This window comes from Leptinotarsa decemlineata, unplaced genomic scaffold (assembly GCF_025532065.1).
Source record: "Leptinotarsa decemlineata unplaced genomic scaffold, Ldec_3_MD MMD2_tig00026328_RagTag_RagTag, whole genome shotgun sequence".
In the NCBI taxonomy this organism is placed as follows: domain Eukaryota; kingdom Metazoa; phylum Arthropoda; class Insecta; order Coleoptera; family Chrysomelidae; genus Leptinotarsa; species Leptinotarsa decemlineata.
In genome coordinates this window covers 9,109,393-9,124,947 of record NW_027412688.1, presented here as the reverse complement: position 1 = coordinate 9,124,947, position 15,555 = coordinate 9,109,393, and the positions used below count along the sequence as shown (strand labels likewise).

At 33.0% G+C, this 15,555-nt stretch overlaps 1 protein-coding gene across 1 annotated transcript in view; it reads right to left on the bottom strand.

The window, feature by feature from the left end:
* Positions 1-15,555, bottom strand: part of LOC111507755 (uncharacterized) — a 734,072-nt gene that overhangs the window by 537,638 nt on the left and 180,879 nt on the right.

Genomic DNA, 15,555 nt, shown 5'->3' with positions numbered 1-15,555 from the left:
ACTTAACTTACTGTGTAAGTAAAGCCTAGACTGGCTTGAACATTTAAAGTTCATTTCTTTATATTTGTTTACTGCCTATCTTCTAGCATCGCCCCCTAACTAATAAGAAAAAAGAAGTATAACTACAGTTATAATAAAAGACATGAATTTATACACATGAATAAATATAGAATATCAAATTTGTGATTGTTTCATTGTCATTTCGGAAACTCATAACATCAGGAGAGCTTTTTCTTCAAGTTTTGATTGAATCGATACTTTCGAGGTGTCCTGAGTTAAACCTCAGAAATATGAGCAGCCACAGTCTATCGCGTATTTCTGCCATGTACCGCTCTTGGTGGAATCAAATATGCCAAGTCACTTGAACACTTACGGTGAAAGTATCTATAGAAGAGAGACAAATCCCCAACCTTTCTTCGATGTTCTAGACTATCAAGGCTGCAAGTGATGTTCGCGTCTCCAATCAAGCAGATGCCTGTTTTCTGAATGGAATCCAGCAGTTTCAGGGCATGCTTAGGGGCGGAGCTCCATATATGAGAACAATACTTCAAAGAAGGTCTGATCAGAGCTTCAAAAAGCATCAAAAGTTGCTGAGGTGTGTGCAGTTTTCTGGTTCGAAACAGTGTTTCAAGCTTTTGAGAAGCAGCCTTTGCAATTTTAGCGACATGATTGTGCCAAGGCATATTGGTGTCCATTTCAACCTCCAACAAACGTATCGAAGCAGAAAGCAGAATTGTCTGACCTGACATTATTATATCCAGTTCGGAGATATTTATCTTTTTGGAGAAAATGGATACGTCCGTTTTTGTGGCATGGAATTGAACCTGGTAAGTTTAACTCCAATTCAAAATCACTTTTAGATCTTCATTGGGTTATGATACCTCCTGCTGCGAGTGAAGATGTGCATCTGCGGTCGATGTCCTGGAATCCAAATGGAATGACGATACAGGGTCCTGTCGTCAGCAAAGCAATATGTATATTGGATTCTTCGTTTTTTCCATAGGACTTACTATCGATGTTGAACAAAATTTTGAATTAGATTCGAATTATTTTTAATTTTTTCGTATATATTACCCTTGAATTGTGTTTTTTTAGTTTTCTCAAACTATCATTTATTTTGTATCATTCGGTGTTCAAATAAAAGTATTTGTTTCAAAAGTATTTTCATTTCAGGAGGGCTTTCTTTCAGTTTGTGTCTAAAAGTCACTTCTTTGCATGATCTACACATCTATGTATAGGGTTCTTTTGAGATTGCTTCGCTTCCATTCTTTCTTTGGAAGATTCCTACATATTTATGTATCAAGATGGAGTAGTAGAAAGCCAAAAACTTTCTTTCCTGAAAAGTTATCTCTCCTAAAAATTCAATCATAAAAAATTGTTCAGTCAACAAGAATTCCAGAACTTTTTGGAATATATCTATATTGTCAATTTCTTTTAAATATTCAGTTGGATTATTTAAAAATTCGCGAAAAAAACCTAGTCGGTGATTTAAAAGTGATTTTGTATCAAAATTATCTGTTCGTCAGACGAAATGTTAACTTCATGGCTGTCAGTTTGATCGCTGCTGAAAAGAAGAAGTTCATTGCTGTAAAGCTGTTATATTGGCATAGCCTTCAATTTTTCCATAAATTCATTAGCTTGAAGGAAATAGTCGCTATAATATTTTTTTTGGTGACCCAGCCTTTTTCTATCATTTTCATCTGGTAGGAGTTGGGTTTGAACCCTCGATCTTTGGGTCGTGAGTTGGGCACACTACCACCTGCGCCAACTCACCGCTAGAACTATTATTAACTTTTACATCTCAGTTGATTATTGTTCACGATTGTTGTTGTCAATGCAGTGTTTCAAGTTTACTTCAAAATATCATTGAAGCGAATTTCCTCCTCATTTCTAGAGAGAAATGCAACTGAACTACTGTCTCGCACTAATGAATTCCTATCATATTTCGTGCTGCATTTTATACTGAGACCATCGTCAGGTCTGTGAATAACATTAACGTCTGAAATGGTTGAAATTACTCCGAACAAGTTCAAGAGTAGGTAGCTAACCTAAATAATAACATGTTACCATAATTGTACTAATCCTACTTCCAATACCGTCTATGACATAATAATGCATCGACTTATTACGTCGATGAACTCGAACTGTTCGAACAGTTTCCGTCAATTAACACTTCTGAGTCAAATATTTACACTAAGGAATGTGATTATCAGATATGTTTTTCATGAAAAAGGACGCTTACTTTGTCGCAAATACCATTTTATATAATTACAGTTTGCGTTTATTGAAAATTATTATGCGGTGTCATTCGATTTCTGAGTTGAGCTAATATACAGGGTCTTTCACGACGAGCGTTCGTTAGGAATATATGGAGAACGATTCAAAATAAAAACTTGAAATTTTGTGGTGCTGTGTTTTACAAAATGGCCTTCTCAACTAAAATATTTTCAACTTCTGGTATCTTTCCGTTATACCGGAAGTTGAGGGCAACTTTCTTATTTCAAATGGAACACCCTGTATTTTATTACATCTTTAAATTTCTCAGCACATTTAAATCCCACTTTGTGAAACAATGCATATAACCAAATTTGTTAGTTTTCGAGATATTAATTTTTTTTTGAAAAATTTGACAGTTACAGCACCACTCCGGAAAAATCATAACTCATAGACAGTAACAGTTTATTATGTGGAAATTCACAGAAATACACTTCAAGCATCAAGTCATGAACAGGTCCATAGAATTTTCGAAAATAATTTACAGGGTGGTCGAAATTTCCACCGAAAACATAACATCGAGAAAACTGATGAAACACGATGTTTTCAAATGGAAACCATACACTATTCTATTATTTTTGGATACTACGAAAAAAAATATATTAAATTCATGAAGAATGTCCTATACAGGGTGTTCCTTAAACACATGCTAATATTTAAGGAGGTAATTCTTAGACCCATTTTAGGGAAAAAACTTCCTATGGACGCATGTCCTAAACGCCTTAACTTTTGAGATAGAGGGTGGCAAAGTTTTCAAAAATAATCAGTTTTTTAATAATAACTGAGATAATTTTGTAGACATCTTTGGCATATTTGATACATGTGTTCCATATCTCAAGGTGCATTTTCTGATGTACACAAATTTGTATTTTTTCAAACAGTGGCATCCCTACGGGTTTCGCATTGAATATTTTTGGGGAAAAAGTACTACGCCAATGCTTTTTTTTCAAAATAAAATCATTTTTAAAATCCTCATTCATTTTTGAGAAAATTTGATCTCCTGGTATTTCTTTGACCGACGCATGATTTTCACTCAAAAAAATAAAAATCGACAGAAAGCAAATTAAGAAATTAGATCAATTCTAAAATGAATGACAATCTGAAAATTGCTTCATAAGCATTACCAATTCCCTAATAATATTTGAAAACATAATCTGCAAAAAAATAAATTTTTCACAAAAACGAGTTTTAATGTATTTTGTGACAGTAAGTCTAAACGAATAGCACAAATTTGTTAATTATTAATAATACCAAAACTGATTATAAAAATTGTTGGAAGTGGCCACCTGCACTTAGTATGCATGCTTCCGCCCTTCTACGCATGGAATTATGCACCCGTTCAAATATTCCCGGCGTATTTCGTATAGTTTCACACGAGGCAACTATTCGCTATCTCAATCTTCTAAAGTATTAACGGGAGTTTTATACACAAGAGTTTTAAGGTGACCCCATAAAAAAAAATGTTGAGATCGGGGGATTTTGCTGGCCATTGCTGAGGTCTTCCGCGACCTACCCAACGATTAGGATGAACTGTATTTAAATGGACAATTACACTGAAATGAGCAGGGGCGCCATCGTGCATGTACCATATTCGATTCCTTAACGCAAGTGGCACATCTTCCAATAACCCAGGTAAGTCTTCTTCGAGAAAGTGTAAATAAGAACGACCATCAAAGCGTCCTGGTAGAAAAAATGGGCCTATTAGATGATCACCTATAATTCCTCCATACATTACCCAAAAATTGGTGTTGGAAATGGGTTTCGGTTATTGCATGGGGATTTTCTTCAGCCCACACATGATTGTTATGGAAATTTTGAATGGCATTCCGAGAAAAATTTGCTTCGTCTGTGAACAAAATTTGTGTCTCAAACTGCGGATTTAGTGCAATACTTTGTAGATACCACTGACTGAAGTTCACACGCTGTGGAAAATCTCTGGGGAGTAATGCCCGCACTTTTGAAATATGGTATGGGTATAACAAAAAATCAACCAAAATACGCCAAACAATTTGATGACAAATATCCAGAGTTCTAGCGATCTTCCTCGTACTCGTCTCAGGATGTTCCTCAATTTCTTGCAGCACCGCTTCCTCAATTTCAGGAGTTCTTACTACTCGAGGTCTACCTTCCGGAGTCCCTTTCTTGAAACTACCAGTTTCCCCAAGTCGACGATGAATATTTGAAAAGGTTCGGCTATCTGGTAAGGCACGATTAGGATATCTTTCCAAATAAATGCGCCTGGCTTCTGTTGCATTACCATCGGCAAGGCCATATACGTAATGCATTTGCGCCATTTCTGCATTCGTATAATTTACCATATTTACTGATATTCAGAAAAACAGCGGACTACCAAAATAACTTCAATAACACTTCAAAATCAATCGAAACGCGCTGTGACAGTTTCTAACACCAACACCTTACTTTAAACCAACATCAATATTAGCTACTGACGTTTGTACATACAGAGAATTCGTTTTTTATTGCTATGGTGGGTACGCTGTTTTTTCTGCTTTTAATCTTTAAAAGAAATCACATTTCGACAAACTCCATATTTTCAAGAGGTGCAGTAAATAAATTCTGCTACACGTCATTTATTCCAGGATAACTAAATTTATGTTTTCAAAAATTATTAAGCGGTGCTGCGTTATTACGTAATTTCAATTGAGAACAGTGCATCTGACAACAAACAAATACCTTTTAGATCCTCAATTATTCTGCAACAAATCTGATCTCTTAGTTTGCTTTCAGTCGATGCACGATACCGAATCAGATTTTTAACGAATTTTTCCTTAAGTAAAGCGATTTTTAATTTTTTGAGCGAAAACCATGCGTCGGACAAAGAAAACCAAGCAAAAGCAGTGGCGTAGTATTTTTTTCGCCAAAAATATACATTTCGAAACTCGTACGTACGCCACTGTATATCAGAAAATGCGTCTTGAGGCATGGAACATATTTACCAAATATGCCAAAGATGTCTACAAAATTATCTCAGTTATTATTAAAAAACTGATTATTTTTGAAAACTTTGCCACCCTGTATCTCAAAAGTTAAGGCGTTCAGAACATACGTCCATAGAACGTTTTTTCCTCAAAATGAACTAATATTAACTCTGTCGTTGGTAAAAAATAACTCAACATGATGGATGGATTGAAATAAAATACTATAAGAGAGATGAATAATTATATCTTTGTTTATTGAGATCGAATACCGTAATTTCATTTTGTTTATATTTTTTAAGGTTCAACAGATGTTCAAAGACATTGCCGTTTTGTTCTGAACAAGAATATATTCTTTTTTACACACCACTATTTGTAGCTCTCTGTATGGAGTGAGGAATCAAATTATTGGAAGCTCACAGCACGCTTCGTTTCATGTTTTCTTCATCACTCACAGGATCCGCATAAACATTTCCTTTGATATATCCCCAGATAAAGAAATCCAGTGGCGTCAGGTCTGGAGAGCGAGGGGAAAATTTAAATGGCCCATTGTAGCAAAGCCACTGATCTTCGAACGTCCCATTCAGCAACCCAGCAACGGTATCAACCATCCATCTGATACCATAACTTGAAACGGTATTATTCAGAAACATGCCTTATGGATTCACCGACCACATTCCTAATCATATGCGAATATCTATCGCTATTCAAATTCTCTTCATAAAAATATAAACATAAAATTCGGTCTTCCTTTATAGCACAAAAAACATTAAAACTCCATGAATCCTGGAAGTTGCGCTGGCGAACGAGCTTTGGATTTTCTGCTGCCCAAAAATGACTATTATGACGGTTGTACATACCATTGTTGGCAAATTTGGATTCATCTGTCCATATCATGTTATTCATGAACTCAGGGTCTTCCTGTATCTTGATAAGAAACCATTCGCAGAATTCCACTCGTGCAGGTCGTTAGGTTTCAGATTTTGAACCTGGTGATATTTAAAGGGACGCCACTTATGTTTGATTAAAATCCGGTTTATTGACGAACATGAAATTCTAAGTGACTTTTCTGCCTCTTTCAACGAATTTTCTGGATAGGCTGTCAAGTAGGCCAAAACTAAAATTTCGATGTCTTCATTGTTTACGAGTGTTTTTTTTTGTTGATGACAGACGAAAAAGATCCAAAATCACGGCAGTTTCTTAGAAGTCTTCTCAGAATATTTTTATTGGGTTCGTGTAGATTTGGAAATCTTTCTGCAAAAACACGACAAGATCTGTCCATTATCTTATCGCATTCACCATAAATGATTATTAAATTCGGGATATCTTCATCAGAATACCCCAAACGCGATATTTTGCACACAAATAGAAAACTACGAAATACACGTCAATTATGTCGCATCAAATTTTAGCATATTTGTTGTAACTTCATTTGTTTTTAAAGCTCACTTGGTTTGGTATTGCTTCGAATGATTTACATTTCAAATATTTCCCAAAATCGGATATATCTTACCAGGGGTGTATTTTAGGTATAGGACATACTTCATGAATGTATTCTTTTTTTTCGTAGTATCCAAAAATAATAGAATAGTGTATGGTTTCCATTTGAAAACATCGTGTTTCATCAGTTTTCTCGATGTTATGTTTTAGGTGGAAATTTCGACCACCCTGTAAATTATTTTCGAAAATTCTATGGACCTGTTCATGACTTGATGCTTGACGTGTGTTTTTGTGAAATTTCAAATTTTCAACTGTTACTGTCTATGAGTTATGATTTTTTCGGAGTGGTGCTGTAACTCTCAAATTTTCCAGAAAAAAATCAATATCTTGAAAACTAACAGATTTGGGTATATGCATTGTTGTACAAAGTGGACCCAAAATGTGCTGAGAAATTCAAAAATGCAATAAAATACAGGGTGTTCTACTTGAAATGAGGAAGTTGCCCTCAACTTCCGGTATAACGGAAAGATACCAGAAGTTGAAAATATTTCAGTTGAGAAGGCCATTTTGTAAAACCCAGCACCACAAAGTTTTTATTCTGAATCGTTCTCCATATATTCCTAACGAACGCTCGTCGTGAAAGACCCTGTATAGTTCAAATGTTAGAAACAATTCAATTGAACAAAAGTTGAGCATTCACCTAACAATATGCCCTTGAGAAAGTTCTGAAATTCCGAGAATATCCGGAGATATTAGGTAAAAAATTTCGAAAATGGTTTTTAATTTTTCCTGGCTTCATTTTTCGAAGGATTCGAAAATAAATTGCATTTACACATTGGCACTTTATTCCTGTTTCATAATAGTGTTTTCAGATTTACTATCCGTCTTTTCGTCTTCCGGCCACCATCATCAACTTTATTTTTTCTCATGGGTGCTACATTGGATTCTTTCTGTTTTGAATAGAACCAGATTTTACCTTTTCAATGATGTATCATCAGTTATCATTCTTTTTCGAAAAATTGGAAATATTGAAAAAATTAATCATTATAGTAGGCTTTGACTTTGATGTTTCTAAATTTGACTTTCCATTTGACAATTTGATGACATTTTGTTATTGTACAAGTCATTGAATTTTTGGCGAAAAATGGCTTTCACGAATGAAGAAAATTCATTACAAATACGACAGAAACAGTGTTAGAACACCGGAAATGTATTTGAACTTGTATCCCGAAAGACGACAACCACATCGAACTATGTTCAAGTTATTGGATCAAAATCTCACCGAGTTTGTTTCGTTTGAAAAATTGAAAAATACGGAGACGAAATCAACAATCAACATTTGATGAATGAGGCGTGTATGAGGTAAATTAGACATTTTCAATGAAAATAGAACTTTGAAGAAATAACAATAATTAACTGAAATATAAAGACGAAAGTGAATCACAGCAAATACTCAAACTGCTAGACTTGTTCACGATAACAAAACTGTGCCCTTCTTCGAGTATTATTCACTGCACGATTCATTTCCCTCCTCCTCAATCTTCCGAACTCTCTAACAATACTGTGTTGAAGGTCCTCAATATTTTGATATTCCTTCTGATCATAAACTCTATTTTTCAGTATACCCCATAATAATGTATCCATAACACTCAAGTCTGGAGACCTTGCTGACCACTTCACCGGCCCATTATTTCCTATCCATTTATCACCAAACCTTTCAGTCAAGTAATTATGTACTCGTCTGGTAGTGTGCGATGTTGTTATAGTTAGTCAAAGGTAGATCATCCAAATAGTCTTAGATAATCGACATTAAAAACCATTCAGAATTCCGTCAAATAAATGAGGACCCAAAATTCTATATTTGTAAATTCTTGCCCACACGTCAATACTAAATCGCACTTGAGGTCGAATTTCTCGAAAATGCCTGGGGTTCTTTATGCTTCAAATGTGTTCATTATTTCTGCTGAATATCCGACAATTCTAATCGCCTTTCAGGATCACCTAGATGCAATTTTTGAGATACCTATGTGTATTTTGTAACATTTTGAACCACTTTTTTGAAATGTGTCCAAGCACTTGTATAACAAATATTAATTTCGGAGGAAACTTGACCTGTAAATTTCCCCGGTTCCTGTTTATCTGCAAATTATAAATTTTCATTGAAAAGGACACAATGTCTAACTTACCTCATTCATGCCGCATTTATCAAATTTTCTTCAGTTTCTTGGGCCATTCCGTCTCCGTATTTTTTACTCGGCTTTTTAAATGAACCAAACTCGGCGAGATTTTTATCAAATCACTTGAACATAGTTAGATGTGGTTGTCGTCTTTCGGAATAAAAGTTTAAATACATTTCCGATGTTCTAACACTGCTTCTATCGTATTTGTAATAAAATTGTATCATATCTCTTGTACAATGAGTTGTACAATAACAAAATATCATTAAGTATAACAAATTGAAAGTCTAATTTAGTCAAAGTCAAAGCCTTTTATGATAAGAATTAATTTTTATCAATATCTCCAAGTTTTTCGAAAAAGAATGATAACTTATGATACATCATTGAAAAGATAAAATATGATTCTATACAAAACAGGAAGAATCCTTTGTAGAGCCCATAAGAAAAAATAAAGTTAGTAATGGTGTCCGAAAGACGAAACGTCGAATAGAAAATCTGAAAACAACATTATATAGCGGGTAAAAAGTGACAATGTGGAAGTGCAATTTATTTTCGAATCCTTCTGAAAACAAAGCCAGAAAAAATAAAAACCATTTTCCCAAATTTCTGTTTCTTTCAGATATCTCCGGATATATTTGGAATTTCAGAACTTTCTCAACGGCAGGTAAATGCGCAACTTTGCCCCAATTGAACCATCTTCGTATCTCTCATAGTTTCAGAAAGCCCAATGGTGAGGATCAAATTTAAAACACCCTGTATTTGTAAAGTTTAGAAGAGGGAACTATTCATGTCCACAGTGTATATTATTAATTTGTTTATTCTCCTCGAGTGTTGACAATCGTCAATGTTTCGACAATGGAATTCTTTTGTAGTCGGTAACACAAAGACCTAGAAACTTTTGCGGACTCATATTTTGCCATAAAATAATGAGCATGACTTGCAGTTTTACTAGAAAGTATGTTTCACAAAAAATCGCACATAAAATTTGTTCTATTTCTCACCACGGTGCAATTCATGACAATCACATGATTTCATTACCCACACCCAGAAGCTCAATGTTAAAAAAATAATAATATAGATATAATAGCACAAAAAATACTCAATCACCTGCCACTAGTTTTTAGATCAATATCTGATCATTTCAAATTTGAGAGCTGTCGGATATTTCAAATAAAACATTTCATTCGCTCCAGGAGTATTGTGATGCAATATTTTCAACTGTTAATTATAATTGAATTATTGAATTATTTCTATATTTTTCTTCTTTGCTTTTTTCACTATCAGATGAATTGCGATTATAAAAAACAAGGGATAAATGATGGCGGAGTTCAACCCAAAACAAGTAAAGTATCAGGCTCACTGGTTAGGATGATGATCAAAAAATTATTTGAAGAAATGATTGTTCCATGAGGAATAGAAAACAGTATCAGAACTCAATCCAGATCGCTATATTCAATCCATTGAAATATCACGAAGATCGAGCTACCAAACTTGTCGACCAAATAACCTGTGGAAGTGTTAAATCTTTGTTCGGATGAAAATGCTACTCAACTCTTCATTAGAGGGTACAAATATAACAAACAATGAGAGAGAGGCAAGGGTGGCAAAGTGGTCTGGATACAACATCACCACATCAAGTAGTCTGAAATGAAGGTCCCTCATGAAAGAAACACTGGTTACAAACAAAGATCGAACAATTCGTATACATACTGAGCTATAACGTAATTATCATATTCATTGTAGAAAATATGAACACATAAGACCCGCTACTTGGACTCCCAAAAGTCATTTGATGTATGATCTGGTATGATATTTTATTGACTGTAGTATAGCTTTATACTTTACCAGATCGTCTGTTCGGGGCAGCTTTTAAGAAAATATTTTCATAGATGATTCCCCATCAGAAACATTGATCATCAACTATTGTATTCCTCAGGTATTCATATCCACAGAATTATGGCACTCTCAACATATTCAGGATTATTCAATTCATCAATTGGTTCCTTTGAGCTACCTGAAAGATCATGCAAAGCAACCTGCTTACAAGAAGAAGTATCTTCAAACGTTGGTAGGAATATGTGGTTTACCAAATATCTATGTTGCGGAAGTATCTAATATTACCGAAGAAGACTGGCAGAAAAGGATTAAAAACGTGTTTTTTTGAAAAAGACTATATAGCGATTGAACACTTTCATATTAATGGTGGAAATGAATTCATTATTGATTCAAATGACGACATTGATAGTAAAACAAAGAATACGGAAGAGGAATTATCGGAAGCTTTCGCAAAAAGTTAGTGAAGTGTTTTTGGAGCGATATATTGAAAGGTTGAGTTTATTCGACTGGCTTATATAACAATGGGTTATTTTTGAGTGGTTATTTCAGTCAAATCTCTGTGGGCTATAGAAACACTATTTTTTGCTATTCAAGCTTTCGGAAATTTATTTTTTTCTTTATAAAGAATATCTACAAAAAAAATATGATGCAAACATTATATAGTAATGAAAATATTACAAAAGACTCACCAAAGTTAGTTTAAAATATAAAAAGGTATATAAATCCAAACATAAATTTCATTTCTTCTTCTTCTATTTCGTCCAGATCTACGTATCCAGATTGTACTAACCGTTGAGTTCTGAAATAGTTACTAGTCATCAAATATATCATGTTTTGGAGAGAATATAGTTAGATAAAAGTTAATAGTATTTTGTGCATATTTTTGAAGTATATTTCTTAAGGTTATCTTCTTAAGAGGTGCTTTCAGAGATGAAAGCACCTCAGACCTACTTCTTGCCTTAATTAAAAATAATGCAAAATTTCAGCAAAATAATACTGAACATTAACTAAAAGAATTAGATTATTGATAGCACTGAAGGACCATGAACCTATTAGATCTATTATATTATTACCAATTATATCTGTGAGGGATTTATAAAGATTGCAAATTTATTATGGTTCTGCAAATTTATTATCAAAACTGCAGTAACGTTAATTAATAGAAGTGGTATAAAAACGTAGGAAGTTTTATTTCTCACTTTTCCTGAAGATCTACATCATAGTAACATCTACATCCATCAATTGATTAATGTATTTTGGAGTAGGAAAGGCTTACTTACAATTAAAAATAATTGAAACACAATGATAAAGCTACGAATTTGGTCAACTGAGATTGGTGAGTTATGGATCTTTTTGGCTATTTATTCAACAAGAAATGGTCACATTCTGGAAAGAAATAACTTTTCCACAATTTAAAATACTCTCTATCTCCTACCGTTTATGATATCCTCATGCATAGACTCGAATTTAAATAACCATGAATATGTTCTAATACGAGATGCAACACGAGTGTGAGTTGTGTAGATATAAAAATAGTCAAGGATAATATTATATTGGTTCAGCAAACAGCAATTGTAATAATATTGTCGATTCACTGCATACAAAAGTGAATAAAAGGCAAGTGACAATTACCTTGTAAGATTCTGTGAGCGCAATGGAGCCTTGTTGTAAATTCCAGTCATTTTTTGAAAACTACTGAAAATAGAATAGGATGATTAAGCCACTCATTCAATTATTCAAATATTTTATACAATACAATTTTGTCACAGCACCATGTGGCTGAACATGTTATCTCTTCAGATCATGTAATGGATTATGAAAATACATAAATTATAGTAGTTGAAAATAATAAAGTCAAAAGGCTATTTCTGGAAATGGTTCACATTAGTGAAAATAATAATAACTTACAAAAAAAATCAGAAATACAAAATTTAAGTCAAATTTACAATTATATTTTAACTTTTGATCAATAAAATGAAACAAATAATTTCAATAAAAGAAAATTATAGATCACTTACATCATTAAAATCTCACTGTATTTGCAAACATCTTAATAATAACATTTTCTCTGGTGCTTTGACAATATTTTCAACGTCACGTTTGCATTTGACTTTTCGGCTTTTTTATGTTTGGATTTATATGCCTTTTTATATTTTAAACCAACTTTGGTAAGTCTTTTGTAATATTTTCATTACTATATAATGTTTGCATCATATTTTATTTGTAGATATTCTTGATAAAGGAAAAAATAAATTTCCGAAAGCTTGTAAGTTGTTGTTGAGAATCTTAGCGACTGTGAGAAATTTACAGTAAAATGGATTAACGGAGTCTCTCAGTCAAAAAATCAAAAATCGAAACTTTGCTCTACTTTGTCAAGCTTTCGCTTCTGATTGGAAGTTTTTCAGAGCCTGTAATGTATTGAATTGTGGTTTTTTTTGCCAATGAATAACATTACAAATCATACTTACAGTAAAAATGAGTAAAAAACAATGATTTCAACATATAAATCGACGAAAGAAAGTTAGGTAAACATTAATAGATTTTTTTGATTTGTCAAATGTCATACTTTCACATAAATGTCATTTTTCAATGGGCATGATGATTTGATAATCTTTGATTCTAAAGGGAGACTTGATTGATACAATTTTCATTACTATCATTATGTTTTTTGGTGTAGTTCCAATACGTTAACTGTATATACTGCTGAGATTATCAATGTCAGTTCTCTCACTCATGCAATCAGATATTTTGTTCATTGTCATAAAACTTTTCCATCAAAATATGCCAAAAAAATATTAAAACTATAAAGAATTTGAATACTAAATTGAAAGATAAAAAAGATACTACAAAAAAAGTCAAATATGATTTATAACATTCCTTGTAAAAATTGTAATTTGGATTATATTGGAACAACATCTACAGTTCTTGAAGATAGAATACCTTCACATAAAAGTGATATAAAGCTTAATAAGAAATTATGTGCATTAGCGCAACATTCTATAGAAACAGGATATAAACCAAATTACTCTAATATCAAAGTTTTACAAACAGAAAGAAATATATCCAAACGCCTTTTCCTTGAAATGATTTTATGAATAAGAAAACTGTACAGTTAACTTAACTTACAGTAACTTACTGGAACTACACCAAAAACATAATGAAAATTCTATCAATTAAGTCTCCCTTTATAGTCAAAGATTATCAAATCATCATGCCCATTGAGAAGTGACATTTATGTGAATGTATGACATTTTTCAAATCAAAAAAATCCATTAATGTTTAACTTTTTTTCGTCGATTTATATGTTCAATTCATTGTTTCTTACTCATTTCTATTGTAAGTATGATTTGTAATGTTATTCACTGGCAAAAAAACCCACAACTTGATAAATTATAGGTCCTGAAGAAACTTCCAATTGCAAGCGAAAGCTTGGCAAAGTAGAGCAGAGTTTTGATTTTTTGACTGAGAGATCCCGTTAGTCCATTTTACTGTACAATATATTATCATATATATTTTTATTATTGTATATATATTACCTAGAAAGTTATTGTGATTGTTATATAATCAGACATGATTATTGAATAACGAAATTTGTTAGCTCCCTAACTGTATTATTGAAAATATCCAGTTTTTTTTAATCACGGAGTTAGAAATCACTCGGAAACTCTCACGGTCCAAACTTTCTGTTTTAAAATTGGTTAGTTTGTTTTATTTAAGTGCATGAAAAAATCACTGAATATTCAGGGGAATAAGAACGACGCCCGAGTAGAAATGATTATATGCATCTATTGAATAATATGAAATATAATGAGAATTCAAATCCAAAGTTTTGACAATTCTTCTCTATTGAATGAAATTAACTAAGAAATCAAATCAAAAGTTTTGACAATCCTAACTCACACAAAAAACATAATCAGAAGAAAGATTAACCTAATGACCACTCCTCTCAGAGAGATTGTGTTTTGACCATTTCCTTTCCGCAATCAATCAAACTGAAACAAAATTGCTCGAAGTTACTCCCAACAATGATGCTGCAACAAATATACCGGTGATTACGAAAACAAAGTACGAAAAACAAAGAACAGTAATTGTTCGATAATTACGAATCAATAGGTGCATTTGAATTAATTATGCAACAGCTCGGGACTTTAATTAAGATTGAATCGATGTCGAGACAAAGCAAATCTATCTAACAATCGACAATCGAATGCCGGCCGCGTGTATACTCGAGATGAATAAAAGTAAAACGACCTCCGTTATTATTATTTGATCTAGTATATATGCTGGTAGCAGGTTGAAGAAATTATGAAATGATATTGTCGCAACTCAGTTCTCGCTTGGCTATTAACGAGAGGATTTTTATTTGCTGTTTCACCCATTCATTCATTCATCCAAAATAATGAAAGAACTCATTTAAAACTTAATAAAATATTTATTGTAAAAGAAACGGAAAAAATACTTTAAATAAACTCACACTCAAATGTTAATAAAAAAAAATACATTAAAATAATCAAAAAACTTACATTATACTGCCACCCAGCAGGATTGAAAAGAAGGAGATGTGCTGCATTTCTGATGACCCAATCGATACGTAAATGAATACTGTCTGTTGACTGTTAACTGTTAACTATTAACTATGATCTTGACATCCCTCAATATTTATAAAGAATTATACGCTGACATTGCGACTTTGATCCGGTCACTGTACTGAGGTAAAATGCTCAGCATGCAATCTGTGCCAAGTTTGCATATTTGGAGATTGTTTTATATTCCATATCCTGTGATCGGATCAATTTCGATGTCTATGAACTTGAAATATCAAAAGATGGAATTCTGAATACTGAGTGTTCTTGTGTTAAAATATTGAAGTGAGGTTGGAACATCTCTCAATT